Raw genomic sequence first — 20,614 nt, forward strand, 5'->3', positions numbered from 1 at the left:
CAAATTTATGACTTTGTGTACTGTTATTGACTCCCTGGGGCTTCACATATGTGCAATAGTGAAGCTTCAATAGTCTTCTGTTCTATCACTACAGTTTTCAGTTTTTTAAATTGGACAAGTGTATTTGACTCTATGTCCAGAATGTTCCAAGGAAGACTTGAAAATAATGGCATTTTAGAATAATAATAAAAAAAATCTCAAATAAAGTCTTTTCTTTAGAGTTCTTCTATCCTTTTTGCTCCATATCATTGGATCATGAGACATCACTCCCGTTTTCCTGGAAACTGAGCAGATACAGCAGTGTAAAGTGAGTGTAAAATGCCCCCAAATCAAGACAGTTTTAGACTCATTTTGCCTAGTTGAGCAAATATGATCACAGTTGTCTGATAGCCCACACAACCACTCGAAATTCCAGCTTACATCAGCAATACTTTCTACCTTATGATAAGCAGGGAGTTACAGTAGCTTTTGGCTACATCTATATCATAAACAATTCATGCAAGTGCTTATTTTCCTGTCCTGAGGGTAAATGGCCATGTCTGTACGCATTCAAACTTTCTGAAATAAAATGAACCTATCCAAAACACTTACTGAGAGTTATTCTAGCTGTGCTAACTCATTAACCATGCTTGAGAGAACTAGATTCAAAGCTCTCGGATGTTTTCTGGTATTCTTAACTACTAAACTGGGTTTTGGGACACTTAACCCTCTTAATAAGATCATAATTTTTTCATCAAAAAGGTCATCTACTAAGCCTCAGCTCTTTCTCAGTCTTTGGTTTCTTACCTTACATTTCACTAATTTGATCTTCTTTATGGTTGTTGATGTCTCTCAGTCTATTGTTTCTGTCTTTTGCTTTATGGTTTCCTGACTTAGTTTCTCCCGTGGGCTAATTGATGAGAAAAGCCAAGTGTTATGTACAGCATGTATTTAGCAAGGGATTTAACACAGGATATTACTCTCAGGCTTTAAAAGTACTTTGCTTAACCTGCTCTATAAGCAAAAGTGTTTCCTTCTATCATCTATTTTATTTGCATCTTTTAGTCTGTTCCTTAGGACTGCCTTTTCTTATCCATTAAAGGTTTTCTCCTCTAAAAAAAAAAAAAAAGAAAAAAAATAAAAAGAAACAAAAGAGTTAAAGAGCTAAAAAGGTAGAAATCCCAGTGTTGGGATTATTTGTAATTTGTAATTGATGCTCCACCAGCTGTCTCTTGCCAGAAAAACATCCACCAATATTCACAGAGAAAAGTTCTCCTGCTGAGGTGGTGCTGGGCAATACTAGCCTTGTAAACAGGGATAAAAACCTAACATTTATGTAATTTTTTTTCCTTATGGCTCTCTTAACTCGCAAAATCTAATTCCACCTATATTATTTCCTATTACCACTCATATCTTCATAAGCAGAAGCTCAGAAGGTCACATATTCTAGTGGCTTACATTTATTTTAATGTTTATTTAAACTGTCTTATTCAAAAGAATGTACATAATCATGTTCAAAGCAGGTTAGCAAAGTTAGTCATACCTCTTCGGCATATGACTACACACATGCATATGACTAAATCATCCTTAAACACAGCTCTGAAACTTAGGTGAGGAATTTAATTGCACAAGGTCTGACAAGTGTTTGGACTAAAAAGTAACATATCTCCCACCTAGGATTCAAATTAGCCAACACAGCAAAAGGAAACCTTTGTTAGGTCATATACTATTGCATCCCAATTCTGTTTCCTCTTTTTTTCTCTATTTTTGTACACTTCCCCAAAGTCTTTTAATGCCTCTTCTTCTTAAATACTTAGATGACAACTGTCAATGGCAGCAGGTGCAACATTTGTAACAGCAACACGTATTTATATGCCCTCAACAACAGCAATGAATGTCATTTCTATCATAAGTACCACAGGTTATAAATGTAACATAAAAACGCTCTGTGCCATTATTGCTGTAAATTGAAGCTAAAATCCAAAACTAATACCAGCAAGTTAGAACTGGGCAATGTACGCTTCATCAGAACCATGAAACATATTTTTTTTCAGAGATCTTTTCTCTAAATAACAACCTGGTGTACAAACTGCTGATTTTGGGGGTGTTCAAAGAACAGATCCACATCTAAAGGCTTGTGGTTCAGACTTGTCTCTAATTAAGAAGTGTCCTGAAGTGAACAAAGGGCCACACAGTAGGAAATATATGCTTGCAGACACCAATTCACACCTGTTAATGATTAGTTTGCAGACACTACCAGATGTGCTATTTATCTGATGATCAGAGTAATTGAAATGAATTGCTCTGAATCAGTCATGTGAAATTGTCCCAGTTAAGTAGATGTGCTGTTTCTCTCTGAACAGGCTGGACCGCTGGGCAGAGTCCAATGGCAGGAGGTTTAACAAGGCCAAATGCCGGGTCCTGCACTTGGGGCACAACAACCCTGTGCAGTGCTACAGACTAGGAGAAGCCTGGCTGGAAAGCTGCCTGGAGGAGAGGGACCAGGGGGTGTTGGTTGACAGCGACTGACCATGAGCCAGCAGTGGCCCAGGTGGCCAAGAAGGCCAGTGGCATCTTGGCTTGGATCAGAAACGGCGTGACCAGCAGGTCCAGGGAGGTTCTTCTCCCTCTGTACTCGGCACTGGTGAGACCGCTCCTCGAATCCTGTGTTCAGTTCTGGGCCCCTCCCCACAAGAAGGATGTTGAGGCTCTGGAGAGAGTCCAGAGAAGAGCAACAAAGCTGGTGAGGGGGCTGGAGAACAGGCCTTATGAGGAATGGCTGATAGAGCTGGGGGTGTTTAGCCTGGAGAAGAGGAGGCTGAGGGGAGACCTCATTGCTCTCTACAACTACCTGAAAGGAGGTTGTGGAGAGGAGGGAGCTGGGCTCTTCTCCCAAGTGACAGGGGACAGGACAAGAGGGAATGGCCTCAAGCTCCGCCAGGGGAGGTTCAGGCTGGACATTAGGAAAGAATTTTCACAGAAAGGGTCATTGGGCACTGGAACAGGCTGCCCAGGGAGTTGGTTGAGTCACCTTCCCTGGAGGGGTTTAAGGCACGAGTGGACGAGGTGCTGAGGGACATGGTTTAGTGTTTGATAAGAATGGTTGGACTTGATGATCCAGTGGGTCTCTTCCAACCTGGTTATTCTATGATTCTATGATTCTATGATTCTATGATTCTCCTCTGTTTTCTTATGGAAGGGATGGAGCTGATCATTTTCTTTAGGACTTTCTTCTACTCTCACTTACTGTTCCCACAGAGTATGATTTGCATACTGCACCCTCCTCAGAAAAAAAACCCAAAAAAACCCAAAAATGAAGACAGTACAGATCTCAGAAAATTATACAGTATGGGAAGTTTTTTAAGTCTGACCGTGGATAAGAGTTCACAAAGGCATTGGTTTGTGGCGAAAAGAGGATTTGTTTTTTATTGCATACCTAAAATCTGTAATTCAATACTTACAAAGTCAAAAAGTGAAACCCTACACATGTAGGGCTGCAAACTTCTAGAACTCACTGCCAAAGGAGTACAGTTGTAGCAGAGAGCATCAGCATACACCCTAAACAGGATTAAACAAATGATAAAAACAACTTCATGTGAGGAAAATATAGAGTACAATAAGAATAGATGCAGAGAGCAGTCAGGTTCATATGCTTTCCTTTCTTTTGTCACTGTTGGAGACAGGGGCACACGATCCATCTGACCTTGAAGGGCTTTTGTTTCCATGTTGTTTTCTTTTTGCAGCCTGTTCTCAAGCTTCCTTCCTTTCCAAGTGACTTAAACCCATAGATAATATTAAGACCCATGTGAATACAGAGACATAGTTTGCAGAAGGACAAATAAGCAAATAGGTGAAAGACCTTTCTAGTTTTCTGTTGTCTATACCTACAATACCTACAAGTTCAGTGTGTGTTTCAGACTTTAAAGTCCCTAAGTCCCTAAGTAGAAAGGAAGATAAGCTGATGAATATGTATTATCTAAGTAAAGACAAAAGGGATGTCATTAAACATAGTATAAACACTATGAAATGGGCTAATTTCCATGATGAATTGCAAGGTTTACTTTTATACGTTGCTGTAGATCTGATGATGCCTTTGATTTTGACCAAGCTTTTTGCAATTTGATGGTTTTTCTGATATCTAGGTAATGCTTCACAGTTTTATTCTGGGGCAGATTTAAGTTGCTTCATGTCTCCAGCACAGCTCAAAGAAGACTAAATTTTGGTCCTGGTTTGCCAAGAAAAAAACCCACAGAAAATCTAATTGAAGAGACCAGAGAACTGACACTAAGATTGCAGCAGAAGCAGAGGTATTAAAAGGCTTTCAAACTATGGCTTCCTGTAGATTTTCATAGGGATGTTGTGCACACTGAAAGTTCTAGCTGCGGTCTTGATGGCAATAACTTCTAGTTCAGTTTCCTCTCACCAGAAATACTTGTCTAGTTCTATTTCTAGACTTACAACCCCACGTCTGATTGAATTTCCCTCAGGCTCATGACCCCATGTCTTACACGAGGGCACAACACTTCATTTGGGAAGGTCACTGTTCCTATCTGAACTAGAATAAAAAAAGTTTGCTTTCAATTTTGATGTATTTTATCTGCGACTATCACACCACCAGTACTATTTATACGTTACTTAATAATCATCATTGTACTACTGGGAAGCTGAGGCTCATGTGACCTGTTTAAGCTGTTATTCAGTAAGAGTGTGAGAGCTGGAAGAAGAGCAGGAATCTTCTCATTCCACGTGCAGTGTGCTGTCCACTGGACCATGAGCAGTGGTTGGCAGGTATAACTAATAGTGCACATCTTTCTGTTTGTGAAGGCTTATTAAAAATTCTAATGATTTGTGGGTTTGTCCCAGGTTATTTATCTTATTTTTCTCTCGCTTTCTGAATGCTGGAAGGAGGTAGTCAGCATCATTACACCCCAGACAATTGAGTTGATTGCTTTTTTCATAATAGTATTTGAGAAGAGAGTTGTGCAATTTTCAGTAGGCGACAGAATAGAACAAGAAAAAGTGAGTGCTTTAAATAGAATAACTACAATGCTGCTTGCAAAATGTTCTTCATTAACCCTTAACAAACACCCCATGCTCAGCTGCTGGCATAAATTTTTTTCATTGAAGTTAGTAGTTTTCTGTCCCTATGGTTTGTTACAAAAATATTCCTGTCCTTCCCTGTTCTATTTAACTTTCTTAATTATACCATGGTGAGTTGTTCCTTCAGTTGTGTCTGTTTTTTATTTCTCAATGATGCCTTTCTTTTTGCCTTGATTCACAAGTGCATCCTTTGTTTTCTGTGTATTTCCTTCTCTTTCTATTCTTAGGTGTGCCAGGGAAAATCTTGTTCTTGGGGAGCAGCAAGAGCAAATCTGCTCTAGGAAGCAGGCAGAGCGGGGAGCTGAGGAGCACCACAGCAGAAGCTATAATATCATTGACCAGAAACACTCCTGCAGCATCTGTCAGCTGACCCCTCTGGTGGAGTAACTATTCACTTTCTCATGAAAAAAAAAATTCTCTCATGGTTGTCGAGGGATTTTAGCCAATTGGTGGTGTGTGATAATGAATCAAGAGGCATATAAACACAAATGATAATAAAGCTTGCATATAACTTATGCAAGTTATCCTACTTATGCAACTTATTCTTCTTGATCTTCATCCATCTTCTTGGGCTGGAATCAAAAACTCTATGGACATCTTGCTTTGAAAGTCTGTTCATATTTGTTTTCCACTCCTACGCAACACTTGTGACATGTCTTTGTGAAGTTTCCCTAGTTTATAACCCACTCCTCTCCCTCCTCAAAGCCTTAACATCTTTCTTCTGTGCCTGGTAATTTTCCATTCTCAAAGGTTTAGTCTCCTACAAGAAGTTAAATGAGAATTGTTTCTCTTTTCCTTCAAAAATCTCAGTAGTATAATTATTGTTCAGTAAGTGTAACTTAACTTGACACTAAGCTCAATCTTTTGCCATTGTATCAAGTTCATGAGAAAAAAATGATAAGGTGCTGTATGATCACTGTGCATTCAGTCTGGAAGAAACTTCAAAAATGTCACAATTTTATTATATTATATAATTACTAGAATTTGCAATTTTTAAAAAAATTCCTTAAATACTCACTGGACAGTGGGTGACTTGGCAGAATTTTGGTAATTCATTAGTGTTCTGCATCTGTATTGCAGTTCACTCTAGAAATCACACAGATTGGCTCGGTACAGAGGCTGGTTTGGAGGCTCAAACATCCCAACCTTCTCTTCCACTTATGAGAAGGGCAGAGATCAGGTCCTGTGTCCTGCATTATTCTGTCAGGGGTACATTACTTTGTTCTGTACTTATTATTGTCATTGCTGCTTATTTTCCTGCTCCCTAGCTAGTTAAAATTATCTATAAATAATGGTTTTGTCTTTACTATCTCAAATCCAAGTGCATAAAAATACATTCAAAAATCATTACTTGTTGACTAGAAGCATGAGAGGTCATACATGACAAGAAATGGTACAATCAAAATCAAGCTCCATTGAAATTACTGCTCTTCAAGCTTAGTACAGTGTGTTCCTTATGTACTACATATGTATTGTTAGGTTATGTTATAAAGCTCATCTGTACATCCACAAAGAAGTTCAGAGAGACAATGACAGGAGAGAGAACCCAAATAATACCCTACTAGGCTACTTCCAGTCCTGTCACAGAAGCCATCAGTCCATCAAGACTGTTAGTGTTGTCTCTGCTTGCATGGGTGTGTGTGATCTGTGAGGCCAAACATGCGTATATGTGCTTATGTGTATGTATATATATGTGTACTCATATATTTTTATATATATTTAGATAGATAGATAGATAGATAGATAGATAGATAGATAGATAGATAGATAGATAGATCGATCGATCTCCATAGTGTATGTGTTTGTTGCTGGGAACGCACTTTCACTCTCACTATTGATTTAACCTGGGTACACAGAGCAGTAGCAGCCACAGCTATCTCAGGCAGCTGGTCCTGGCATGATATGTTTTCCTCTAACACACTTATGGGTACAAATATGTGTCATTTACAGCTACTCCTACTTTATCTCTATGCAGGAATGTGAATTTGGAGAGACAAACGGCTCATACAGAATCAATTGTTCCTGGAATGAACTGACAATGGATGTGTTGAGTGACATCTGCATGCTAGATGTCAGTTTAGGGGCTGAGGGCTAGAACCATGTTTATATCCCAAGTTCCTAACCTCTTGTTTGTACCATTATGTCAGTACCATTATGTCATGCTGTCACTGCAGCAAGAGTTGAACAAGGAGACAACCTTCATTTCATTTTTGTTTTTTTCATAGCATTTTAGGGTCTGCTTTTTTCCTTTTACTAGCCACATTGTGCTTTTTGCCATATTTCTGCTATTACAAGAGCTGGAGTATATGCATATTTTAACGTAGACTGAGCTTCTCCCATAATCTCATAACTCCAGGAGGATTTAACATAATTCTCAGTGATTATTTCCAGTGCCTGTCTTTGCAGGTGGTCATTGATTTCCTGAGCTTCAGCAGAACGAAATTGAGGTCTAGGCTAGACTAGTAAAAGGTTTACTGGAATAGATACATCTCTCAGTACAGCTAATATTGGCAAGCACTCTATTATGGGTGCAGTTCTATTGCGGGGGAGAAAAGTAGAAGGTTTTCATTCAGGATTTTTCTTGGGAACTGCACCACTGCTAGGCTTTTTGCTCAAACTGAGATGCTATTCAAAATTTCACCCTTAAATGATATCAGTAAGTTTTATTCATAACTCTGCCTTGATTTTTCTCAGTCTCTCCATTCCCATATGAAGCTGGAAAACAGCAATGAGAGCTGACAAGTGAGGTTTAAATCTGTAGGAATCAAGGCAGCAATGTCCTTTTCTTCATACTGGAGAAGACAAGCAGAACAGCAATTTACCCTTGGCCTGAGTGTGGAAATTCTTCTCCAAGTTCATGCTAGTAGGTACTCAAGGATTTTAAACAGAATTTTATGGCTTATATGCCTTGGGAAGTTGGATAGACCTCTGAAGTGTCTTTTTTTCTCTCTGAGACAGCACTGTGACATGTAACACGACAAGAGCACAGTGGATGTGAGACAGGAAGAACCTGGGTGGTAGCTCAAGACTGTGTCAGAGGAGCTGAGCCCCTTTGGGGGATGGAATCCAGTCCTTTGGCAGAAGCAGCAGCACAGCACTGTGACCTCTCCAGCTCCACGCTTCTGCAGTGGAAGCATCAAGAAGGAGAGAACTGCACAACCTCAGGAACCTTGACTCGTTCTTTTAGTGTAAAGCACGCTAAAGCGTAAATTTGAAGTGCAGTAACTATTACTGCCATGCTCCCTATGGGAATACTGGTAGGAAGAAGTGTCATCATGATGAAGACAGAAGCTTTAGTTAAGCAGAGTAGTTCGTATTTGGTGGATTATTGATCCTAACTGTTCGCATGCATTTGCCTGTGATAGCTTCTCACTTGCTCTGGACACAAATGTCTGGGATAGGTCAGCCTGCTCCTAAGGCTATATGTAATTTATTCTATTATGGTTTAAATAAAGGTTATAGGTATTATGAGATGTGAAAATGGCAAGCACATAAGTTTTATCCTTACATAAGCATTGCGGGTAAAACTGTCCTCAGAAATAATTAAGAATGCTGTACAGAAACCACATTGGGAGATTTATTAAGGGTATTGTGTGGATTAAATGCCTCTCCTTTGTCTGAGCTGTTCGATCTTTCTGTAGTGCAAAACAGCTACACAACAGGATAGTTAATGATTTGGATCTACATAAAATATCAGGCTGATAGCTCACTGAGTCTGTGGGGAAGAAAAACTGGGGAAAGCGTGCTAGAGGGGCTCACATTGCTCCTGGACACAGAACATACCTGAACTAGCTTTTAATCCTCTTGCTTGAGAATTACTGGCAGGACATCTGTGACCACAGGGTACTTAGAATGGGTCCACTGTACTTAGACTGATTTTTTGAGGCAAGTTGAATGTCCACATTACAAATGTTACTTTCACAATTATGAACTGGTTCTACTATATCTGCACAAACTATCTTGTATTTCAGCAGCAATAGTGGAGTTTGCAGGATGCTGTTTCTTAGGTTAGGGTCATTCATGCCGCAGCACTAGATGATTTAGCTTTATTTTGAATATTGTTTAGGTTTTTCCTGAGCATTTACATGTGTGCATCTGCCACTTAAAGACTCAGAATCCTTGTAAATATTTTAAGTTGAAAAGTGGAATTAAAACCAGACTTACTTAATCACTTTCTCTTTAAAATGAACAAAAGATGTTAAGTCTGCATGTACTTGCCACCATGCAAATGGTTTCCAAGTTGTTTTTTTGACCCATGAAGAATAATGCCATCTACACATAAAGGGTTAACTAAACCCACTATGGGAAAGGTAAAGATGCATAGAGGTCAAGATGCAAATGCTATGGCTTTTTTTTAGTAGACCATTTGCATGGACCTAAGTGGGAAACCCAGGGCATTATGCTGTACTTGTTAGGTTTACTTTTTCATAAAAGATAGAAACAAGGTTTTATAGTACTACATCTGTTAATCGTCTAATGACAAATCAATGGAAAATGCAAACCTTATTCCAAGAATTGCTTTTAGAAATTCTGCCCAAGGGATATTTGTGAGAAGCAGGCTTAGCATCTTAATTCTCCCAAAGTCTGTAATTCCAGTCTGTTTTGTCTTGTTTGATATTCACTGTAATACCTGTAAAATTTGGTAAAGTGTGCTCATAAAAAATTTAGGAAAACCTTATAAGCATTACAATAAATACAAAATCTGTGGACCATCTCTTGTATGCACAGTAAAGAGAGACCAAGAAAAAGCACCAATAGCAGATTGTAAATAAGTGGGGCTCTTCTTCACACATACTAAGCAGCATAATAGTCACTATAGTACTGCAATTCACCAGATATACAGAGTTGATTATACTCTTATTTGCAGTACAGTAAACAGAATTTACTTAATTAAGTGCACGTTGAGGGATTTGTACCCTTTTGGACCCCTATGTGTGAAATAAATAATCCATTTCTTGATGTATACATGTCTTTTCTGAAATTAAATAGATTTTTACAAGAATAAAAGCAATAAAACTTCCCACTCATAGAATCAATATCTGTACAGTCAAAGTTATATAGCTATTAAATTAAACAAATGAAGAGTTAGGACAGAATCTATAACCAAAAAAACATACAATGGCAATTTGGCCTTTATTCTTATCAACAAAAAATGTAACCCGAGGGGTTTTGCCTTGCCATATTAAAGTTTGTTCACACAGACTGTTGGCAGTTGAACAGATTTTAGTTACTTTACTTCCAAGTAGTCAGTGATTAAAAGCAAGCAGTTCCTTTTCTGTTAATTTTAGGCTCTGATCAGGGTTTTCTACCTTATATAAAGTATTCTTCTACTGTTCTTGCAGTTTTTTCCTGCCATTTGCATCTTCAGACTAGATTTTGATTGCGTGCTCAGGAAACCAAAGTAGATTCTCTCAGGAACGTGTACCTAATCTTCAATTAATTTTGTCAATCAGTTTATTATATCTAAGGTTTTCTCTGGGCAGCACAGCTAAAATGAACACCTAAAAAATAAATACAAATGCAAGGGGCTAAAAGTCCATGCAGAAATGCATAGGGCATTAACTTTTAATGGTACATAACAGTGTTATGCTAAGACAACATTTAAATAGTGTTGAGAACAATTTTGCAATCTACTTGAAAATTGATAGCTTTCTTTTTGCTAAACCTTCCAAATCTGAGCACACAATCAAAATCTAGTCTGAAGATGCAAATGGCAGGAAAAACTACAAGAACAGCAGAAGAATACTTTATATAAGGTAGAAAACTCTGATCAGGGCCTAAAATTAACTGAAAAGGAACTGTAGGTACCTACAAAAGCTGCTGAAATAGCATGTCTACAGCAAATACCATGGTCTGTTGTAAAGATACCCAAGCCAGCCGTATATGGGCTGGCTTTAAATAATGAAAGTAATCTAGCCTAAGGAGTGATGAGCTTAGCCAGGTTAAGAAATCAGATAAATTGACTCATTACAAGCTTCCCAGTTTGCTAGGTGGCCAGTTCTTGTGCCTGAGATATTTTACACGGGTCTAGCTGAGATATGTTAGCAGTCCACTGCAGTGTGATACATCATTTGTTTGTTTGGCTTCAAGGAGGATGCTGTTTGGTGCAGGAGGATGTTTTTATACACCTAAAGTTCAGAAGGCACATAAGTCTTCGCAGATCATGGGCTGCTACTGGGTGGATGTCTTCCTTCCAACACTCTGGAGACCAAACAGGCAATTTAATGAATTCACAAGTTTCAAGTCTTCTACATCATTCTCATTTAAAAAAAAAAATAATGGAATTCTCTGTGGGATTCATTTGAGTTTCATGATAAATTGCTGGTCATAAACTCAGAGCTGTGCAAGCTTTCTCCTGATTTTATTTTGCTAAGAACTCTAAAGGAATTTTGCTGCACCAAGTTATTCAAATTTAGAACATAATAGAAGGATAAGCTCTTATCCAGCAGCAGCCATATCTGCCTCCATTAAAACATCTAACGCTATTTGCTCAATCTCCAATTTACATTTATCTACTCAAACACAAGAAAGGTCTGCAGGCTAAAAAAGTAAAAGCATTCCACGGCTGTGACATGTAGAGCACACAGACAAAGCAGAGTCCTCTTCCTGTAATGTTCTGCATTTGTCTACTAATGATTCTGACAAAACCAAATATAACCCAGCCCAGAACCTTAAAAGCTGATTTGAATAAAGTTAAAGCAGGCATGGGATGGATGCTTGTTATTATTCATAGCTGCAATAGACAGAGGGATGTTGCCAGCTAGTCAAGGGAGATATTCCTTCCTCTCTATTCAGCCTGGGTCTGGCCAAGCCTGGAGTACTCTGTCCAGTTCTGGGCTCCTCAGTACAAAAGAGACATGGACATACTGGAGATAGTCCAATGAAGACCACTGAGATGATAGAAAGGAGGTTGTAGAGAGGAGGGAGCTGGCCTCTTCTCCCAAGTGACAGGGGCAGGACAAGAGGGAATGGCCTCAAGCTCCACCAGGGGAGGTTTAGGCTGGACATTAGGAAAAAATTTTTCACAGAAAGGGTCATTGGGCACTGGAACAGGCTGCCCAGGGAGGGGGTTGAGTCACCTTCCCTGGAGGTGTTTAAGGGACGGGTGGACGAGGTGCTGAGGGACATGGTTTAGTGTTTGGTAGGAATGGTTGGACTTGATGGGTCTCTTCCAACTTGGTGATTCCGTGATTCTATTATGCTATGAAATATCTCACACGAGAGGAAAGAGAATTTGGGCAGTTCAGCCTGAAGAAGAGAAGTCTTAACGGGGATGTCATGAATGTATATAAATGCCTGAAGGGAGACTGCAAATAAGATGTAGTCAGTCTCTTTTCAGCAGTGCCCAGTGACAAGACCAGAGGCAATGGGCATAAACTGAAACACAGAAGGTTTTATCTGAATATCAGGACAAGTTAGTCCTCAAAGAGACATTGAAAATCAGTAAACTTTTCACCCCAAAGATGTTACAGAGCTCAGTAAAAATCCACATATAAGCTTATCATTGTAAATAAATAGCATTTACATGCAGGTGATTCAAATTTATCTCAAATATATTTCATAATTGATATCACAGATACACAGTATGTTTTGCTGTTTCATCAGGTCTATAGGAGAAAAATAGCAATTAAAGTAAAACTCCAGGATTGCTGTTCAGTGTCAAAGCTCTAAGAGTGCTCTTCATGCAGCTTCACTGTCTAAAACTTCTAGGAGCAGTTGCCCTCCAATTTCGGACTTGTCTTAATTACTGTCATGTGCTTTTTCTGCCTTGGTGACACAGTATGGTAAGACCTTCTTATTTTCTCCTTGTGAAAGGTCAGTGGAAAGATGTTGTTCTGTTGTTCATTATGATTAATTGGCCCCAGATCAAATTGGTTCCTGTTGTTAGCATGATACTGTCTTATTAGGGAATTTCGAAACAGAGGAGTTGGAAAGTTCGTGTTTGCAATGTGAGGGTTAAAAACATTTCTTTCCTCTGTTGTATTCAGAATATCTCATTAAGATTCAGTGGGAGGATGACCTCTGGTTTAAGGCTAAAAATCTGTTTTACTGTCTGATTGGGTTTTATATAAAGTTCCATATAATTCTAGTTAAACCACAATTTGTAATGCTATGGCAAATTATCATTTAATTAGACTTAACTCTCACTGAAATACCCATGCATAGGAGATATTGGAGGTTCATGAAGGAGGCTGCACAGGTACGGATCGTGTTCTCTTTATAAACATAGATGGATATTTCATTACAAATCAATATGATATAAGTGATGCCTGAAACAATTATTTTAATATAGTTAATTCCCTAAAGCCCTAGCTAGAAGTAAATGTTTGTCACTGAGCCAGGTTGTGTCACCTTTATGAACAGTGAGCACTGACTTGGTTCCTGAATTAAGAAGGAATAACTTTGTGCTTAGTTACCCAAGTAGGCTTACTTAATGAAAGTACTTTTAGGCTATACCTCAAGAATACTTAGAGGCCTTGGATCATAATCCTTTGGATTTAACTTAGAACTCACATCTTCACTTCACAGACATCATTTGACTTCAATGTTTACATAGTTAATGCTAAAAGCATGGCAACAGCTTGCTCTTTTCCGAAAAAAATCACAAATAAAATATAAATATAAGTTAACACCAACTACTTGATTAATGCCATGACAATTAACCTTAATAATTTCTAATGCTATTCAGTCATTTTTGAGGAGATAGTAAGTCTACTTCTCTATGGAAGCTACAAGTTCTGAATTAATTTTTTATTTATTTTATTCTGTTTCATGTGTGCACAACCCGTGGAGATATTTTTAGTGTTATTATTTTAGAAAAAAGAATGTGTTTATTAATATTAAATTTTTTGAAGTGGCTTGTCGGCTTTAGCTGAACTAGATGCATTACAGGATACAATAAAATGGCTTTACTTGTGTTAAATTCCAGCTTTTAGGCCCATCATTAGACGATGATATCTGCTTAAAACTAGTTTCCTTTATCAATAAAGGTTAATCATGTGAGTTGTCTTAGAATTGTATGAAAAGCAGCAAAGCGGGTTTAGTCAGGCCATCTTATCTGTCTGATGTGCTATTGTCTTCAGCTGATATTCTCTGTGGGATGCACGCAATAAACTATTTTGTGTGTTGAAAATTAGGTCACGTTCTAAATTTTGGCTTGTCTTCCTTGAAGACATGGCATTCCTATCTTCTAGCTGTAATTATTGTTTTCTAGGGAAAGTAAATGCTATTTTACTGTTGCAAGGGATTTTATTTTTAAAATAATTCCTGAAACGTCTGACTTGTAGAGTTTTAACTATAACATAAAGGAAGTCATGCTGCTGGGAGTTAATAAGAAGGATAAAAATGGAATTCTGTTTATCAAATCTGGAAAACATGTCATCAGAAACCTTGAGAAAAGACACACAAAGATGTTCTGTATATGACAGACGTTAATATGAGCTATTTACTTCTGTCTTGCAATGTTGTATATTAAATTACTTTAAATCTTTGGATGGAAGAAATTCCAAGTGTGAATATTGTAACAGTCAGCAGATGAAGTGAACCATGTTTGATATCTATGAAAGCTGTAGAAGTTTTCCATTGTCTTTAAGGAGCCCAGATCTGTGTGCTAAAGTTTAATATACTTTCCTTCTCATTATTAGTCCATTTTCAGTAGGAAGTTACCATTTAGGAAAGTTTATCTGACATCCTGCATATTGCAGACTAAAAAGATTCACCTACACATTATTTGATGATGATGATGTTTAAGAAACAACACTGCTGAGAAAGCCTTTGGACTTCATTCCAGGTTTATAGACATCAATAAGGTGAAATTCTACCAGCTAACTCAAAAAAGCTTATTATGAGACTTAAATGGAAGAAGTCAGCTGTCTCCACATCTGAGAGTTTTAAAAGGTCTGTCTGTATCCTTTGTGCTTAAAATGACAAAAAAAATCACTCAGACAGCTCCTGAAAACCGATGATGACCATACATGTGATCCTACAGATGTCCAAACGTAAGTAGTCCCTACTGATACGGAATGTGGCTTTACAGCAACTCCAGTACAGTTTGTTCAGGTCTGTCAGGAACATATGCATTCCAGGTGTGATTTAGCTTAACACCAATTCAGTAGTTTCAGAAAGAATACTTAATAAGAAATATTCAGCATTTTTGCTGTACTTAGAATATTAACCATTAGCCATCTGAATATAGAGCTATATTAAATAAAAAAGAACACTCATGTGCTTTTGCAGGTTATCTAGTAAAGCAACCACACAGAGATCTTCTCCTAACTCTAAGACATGATTGTCCTGTTGTCACAACACAAAGAGTAACATTTTAAAGGTTTACTATACAGCGTAGTCCCAACTTACATGGTGTTATTTTTGAAAATTATCTGAAACAGTCTTTTTATTCAACTCAGTTACAAAGAAAAACTTCAGCTCTGCTTCACCCTGCCTGGAACATATTTCAATCAGTGCCCAGTAAGTCACCTTTCCTCCTTAACTCATCTTGCTATAACTTTCAGACCCTCTATTTACAGGCAATACTTAAATTTCTTTCCTAATACAATCATATTTTTATCATAGATAGATCTAAGTGTATTAATTTGTTTCTATAATTTAGACTGGAGACTTCTTACGGGAAAAAAAAGACTGCTGCTGGCATAAATGTAAGGTGAAAAATTGATATGTATGGTAAGGAACTCAGGGAAATCTAATTATTCATTAGCATTCATAAAGCAACATCACTACCAACATACTCCAGCCTAAAGGACTAAAGCTGAAGTTATTGTTAGCGTTGCCTATGTCCTGCCCTGGAGGCTCAGACAAGGATCAGATTCCTTTTACACTAATGCTTATATCTACAGGGGAGACAGGGGGAAATGCCTTTATGTTAATGAACTCTTATTTTACCAATTATACCCTAAGTTTACTATAGAGAGTCTAAACATTTTGATGAGGTTGTTTGCTACCCATGGGTGAAAAAAATACTTTGGATTTATTCTATGTTGCAGCCAGGAAATCTCAGGTAGTATTAAAATGAAAAAATCTCCTTATGAGACATAGAAACACACATTAGACAGGCAGGCTGAGAATAAGGATTTATTGATGCATCTAATGGAAGGAATCACATGGTAAAAAAACTTTGTGATTTTTTAAGTGTTAAAGAATTGTGTTTGAAACAAGAGAAAAACTCTTGGTGAAAACTGCCCTGAGCAATTCAGATGATGTAACACCTCTCTCTCCCGTACTAAAAGTGTAGTTTGATAATAGGGGCCTTGGAATTACTGTGCAGGATGAAATCAGAGCCCCTAGGTCTGTTAATACCCGAATAATCAGTTACTGGACATTCAAACAATTAAATGAGATCATAGAATCATAGAATCACCAGGTTGGAAGAGACCCACTGGATCATCGAGTCCAACCATTCCTATCAAACATTAAACCATGTCCCTCAGCAACTCATCCACTCGTCCCTTAAACCCCTCCAGGGAAGGTGACTCAACCCCCTCCCTGGGCAGCCTCTGCCAGTGCCCAATGACCCTTTCTGTGAAATCTTTATTCCTAATGTTCAGCCTAAACCTCCCCTGGTGGAGCTTGAGGTCTTTCCCTCTCATCCTGTCCCCTGTCACTTGGGAGAAGAGGCCAGCTCCCTTCTCTCCACAACCTCCTTTCAGGTAGTTGTAAAGAGCAATGAGGTCTCCCCTCAGCATCCTCTTCTCCAGGCTAAACAGCAGCTTCGAGAACTGTCTAAAATTGGTTTACGTAAAATAAAATAAACATAAAAGAAATAAACACCCACACGTTTTTTTTAGCACTAAGTCTACATTGAGGGGGGCTGAAGGCGCATGGCTGAGGACCTGTCAAGAGACTCAAACATCATATAAAAGGTACAGTATGTCTACCTCTGCTCTGACTCTTCAAGGAGATTTGACTTGGTCAACCAGTTATCCAGGGCTGTTGAACAACACACCTGCATGCATGTGTGGTGAGCTGCACTTGGTCAGTTAAAAATAACCATGCCAGCTAATCCTATTAATCTTAGTTTTCCAGATTTATTTATTTTCAAAAGACCTATCAGTCAGCACTCCTAATTCCTAGAATAAATAAAAGTTGTTAATCATAAAGGGTGGCAAAAATTCTGTAAGTACAACCTGGACTCTGTATTAAGGATAAGGAAAGCAATCTTAAAATAGTAAATTAGCAGTAAAAATAGTTTATGAAAATGATGACGGAACAACATGTTTCTGCACATCAGTCTAAAATGGTTGGGTGCCCTGTATGTTAGCAATTTTTCTATTGCAGTTAGAGTTGAAATAAAACTGTACTTGCTTAAGATTTGTACATCAAACTCCATTTTACTATACACAGAAAAGCTATTTTGTAGAGTTGGCTTTTCCTGGTAATTTTTCTAAACTACTCTTTCTCCTTGGCATTATTATTATTAGAGCTTTTTCTTCTGACAACTATATTTCTTTAATCATAGCTTTCAGAACATCAACTTTTGAAGGAAGAAAAATAAAAAAAAAGGTTCAGTCTATTTTAAATTTTCACATCTGGATGCACATGTCACACCACAATATGCTGTTCCACAGTGTGTGACACTTCCAACACAAACATACATATTGTGTTTGTCTTAAAGCTACCCAAATTAGCAGTCACCCATCCATCAATACACCGTACTTTTTATAGCAAGGGGACTCTTACATTTAATTATCCACATACTATTGTGGGCAACTTTGGTTCCTGCAGATTGGTAGTGTTTCATATGTCATTTGAAAATGGTGACTAGGATAGGGAAGAAGATGGATGGAAAAAGTGAAAGAGAACCTGTTGCTGTGATAATCGATTGTATTAACTTACTTTTCACTCAGAGGAACACCCACAGTCTTTTAAAATAATCTTTTCTGCCAAAATCTTTTATTTGCATCCCTCAGGAGACATTGTAAAACAGTGTTCTTTGTCAGATTTGAACAGCAGTGATTGACTGTGATATTTGTAGGGTTCATCCACTCTAGATAGCTCTCCAGGGAGGAGTCCTATCTTCCTTTCCCCTAGACAGATTGTTATAAGTTAGAGCTCCTGGGGATTTCTTTGATTTATGTGTAAGTTTCAGTAGAAGCAGTCTAGAATTAGGAGGATGTAGTGTGAAAATTTCATTTTCTTGGTACCTCCTCTTTGAAGTGTTAAATACTTGGATCTTAAAACAAGGTATGGCACTGTCCTTTCCAGGTATTACTATATTCATAGTGCAGTTTAGGATCAATCAGCAGAGTTTTAGCAGACACTGCATGAATTTGCATATGTAAAGTCACGCCTGGTAAACTTTCTAGTTGTAAAAGTCACTAGTAGAATTTGTACACCTTTGATTTGAAAGTTCTGAAGCATACTAGTGAAAACATAGGGAAGACAAATATTTTCAAAGTGAATGTTATCAGGTCATCTGTTCTGGGACCAGTACCAAATACGAAGTATTTGGTATTACAAAGTAAGGCTGAGAGACTGGATTTGTTCAGCCTTGAGAGAGGAAGGCTTAAGGGAGACCTTATTACTAAGCACCAGTACATAAAGAGTATCTACCAAAAGGAAGGACACTGCCTTTTTACAAGGAGCAACATAGAAAAGAAAAGGGGTAATAGGTACAGATTGCTCCTGGGGAGATTCTGATTGGATTCCAGCAGAAAATTTTTCATGATGAAAACAGTTAAACATTGGAATAATCTCCCCAGGGAAGTGCTAGATCCCTCTGCACTGGACAATTATAAAGCTCAGCTTGACAGGGTGCTGGGCCATCTAACTGAAACTATATATCACCTAAAAAGGTTGGACCAGATGATTCTTGAGGCCCCTTCCAATCTCGCATTCTATGATTTTATGATTCTATGATATGTGATAATCACTTAACAGAATAATCACACCCTGTGGTATATACTCCACTAATTACTAGTTAGTGTATTCATTCTCAAAACATCAGGCCTCATGTCAATCAAATTCCTTTAGATCAAGAATCAAAATGGTTGCTTTTTCTTACATTAAAGGCATAGAGGAACGTTGAGCATAGTCATATTTTTTTCCTCTAACTCTGCCTCATGCTGAATTTTAACCTGTCCAAAAAAAAGTTCTTAAACATCCATTGCACGTTAAATTTATGATCTTCACAGTCCTTTTTGTACAAAGGACATTCCAAAACTCCACTCACTTTCATTGTACCTTTTAAAATTCCAACTACTTTTAATTAATTAGTGGGAAAGGAGAAGTAATTATTGAGCTGTGTGCAAAAACATACAATTCTTTGCTCTGCATTGGTTTTGCATATTTGTAAGAGAGCAGCATGTGTTTTACTGCCCAAGGGTCACAAGCATGTGATGCTCTGAATGAATTTCACATTTGAAGGAAATCCTTATGTTCTCAGGAGAAAGCTCTCAAAATTATCTGACTTCTAAATACTGTAAACTAAAACCATGTCTGTTACTTTAAAAGGAGTTGCACTTTGAGGTTTTTAAAATCCTTTCAACCTGCAGATAGATATTGATGGAAACCTTTGAAAGCTGTAATGACAGAGAATGATAGCAGTGTACTTCCCTGTAACCTTTTGATGCATTATAAGCTTCATGCAACTTAATGATTTATGTCATATGGCAGAGTATTTTATGAAAAATCAAGATATACATAAACTCAGATCACCATCAAAAATTAATACATTATAAAATAATTGAAAAAAGTGTGACACGACCACATGATGTACTGTGATATATCATGAGGTGACCTGGAAGTTAGGTAGTTGTACCACTATTTTCAGAAACAGACCCCATAAATTAAAACTTAATTCGGTCAAGGCTACTTTAATCTGTTCCCTTTCTTGTAAAATTAAAGGCTTCGGAGGGGACTGTTCCCATTCTTACCTTGACAGTCACTATTTCAGTGCTGAAAATACGCAACAATTACCAATGATTTCTAAGAGGTATTACAGAGATAATGTTTCCTCCCATGGTGAGACATCATCACGTTAAACTTTAGCGCTACAGTGATTAAGTGAACATAATATCCATGACCTTATCTCTCTTCAGTTTTCTAGTGGCAGAAGAATGATGTATTTTTAACCATGAGCTTTAAATCTGATTTCTAAACATCTGTGTTCTCCATTTCACAGTGTCAGCGAGCTAGCTCCCATTTCGGTATGTCACAGCATATCACTTCGAATTTGATAAAAGACTTAAACTGCAAAATTCAGATCCAGACCCAGCTTTCAAAACACCTCAGATTTCATTCACAGTTGGAAAATATTATTAAATATCTGAGGAAACACAATTCACAGCTGGATTCAGTTTCTGATCCAAAAAATTGCCTTCTCTTTTCCCATTCACCCAAAGTCAATGCACATTTCTGTGCAAATATTTCTTTCCATTACCTTCTTTGAAACAGTGTGCTGGGCTGAAGGTCCTTCCACATTCCAATATGTGCAGTCTATTCAAGTTTACTGTGTCTACAAATGTAATGAATTCACTGTTATTTTTATTCTATCATCAGAGCCATTAATTAAAATGTTAAA

At 37.8% G+C, this 20,614-nt stretch overlaps 1 long non-coding RNA gene across 1 annotated transcript; it reads left to right on the forward strand.

Moving 5' to 3' along the window:
- The first annotated feature begins 4,549 nt into the window (after positions 1 to 4,549).
- Positions 4,550 to 8,854, forward strand: LOC138717562 (uncharacterized). The gene is made up of 4 exons (XR_011336900.1): positions 4,550 to 4,767; positions 7,055 to 7,193; positions 7,774 to 7,946; positions 8,038 to 8,854. It is a non-coding gene; the product is annotated as an uncharacterized lncRNA (long non-coding RNA).
- Positions 8,855 to 20,614: the final 11,760 nt, after the last annotated feature.

The sequence above is a fragment of the Phaenicophaeus curvirostris genome, chromosome 2 (genome assembly GCF_032191515.1).
Source record: "Phaenicophaeus curvirostris isolate KB17595 chromosome 2, BPBGC_Pcur_1.0, whole genome shotgun sequence".
Taxonomy (NCBI): domain Eukaryota; kingdom Metazoa; phylum Chordata; class Aves; order Cuculiformes; family Cuculidae; genus Phaenicophaeus; species Phaenicophaeus curvirostris.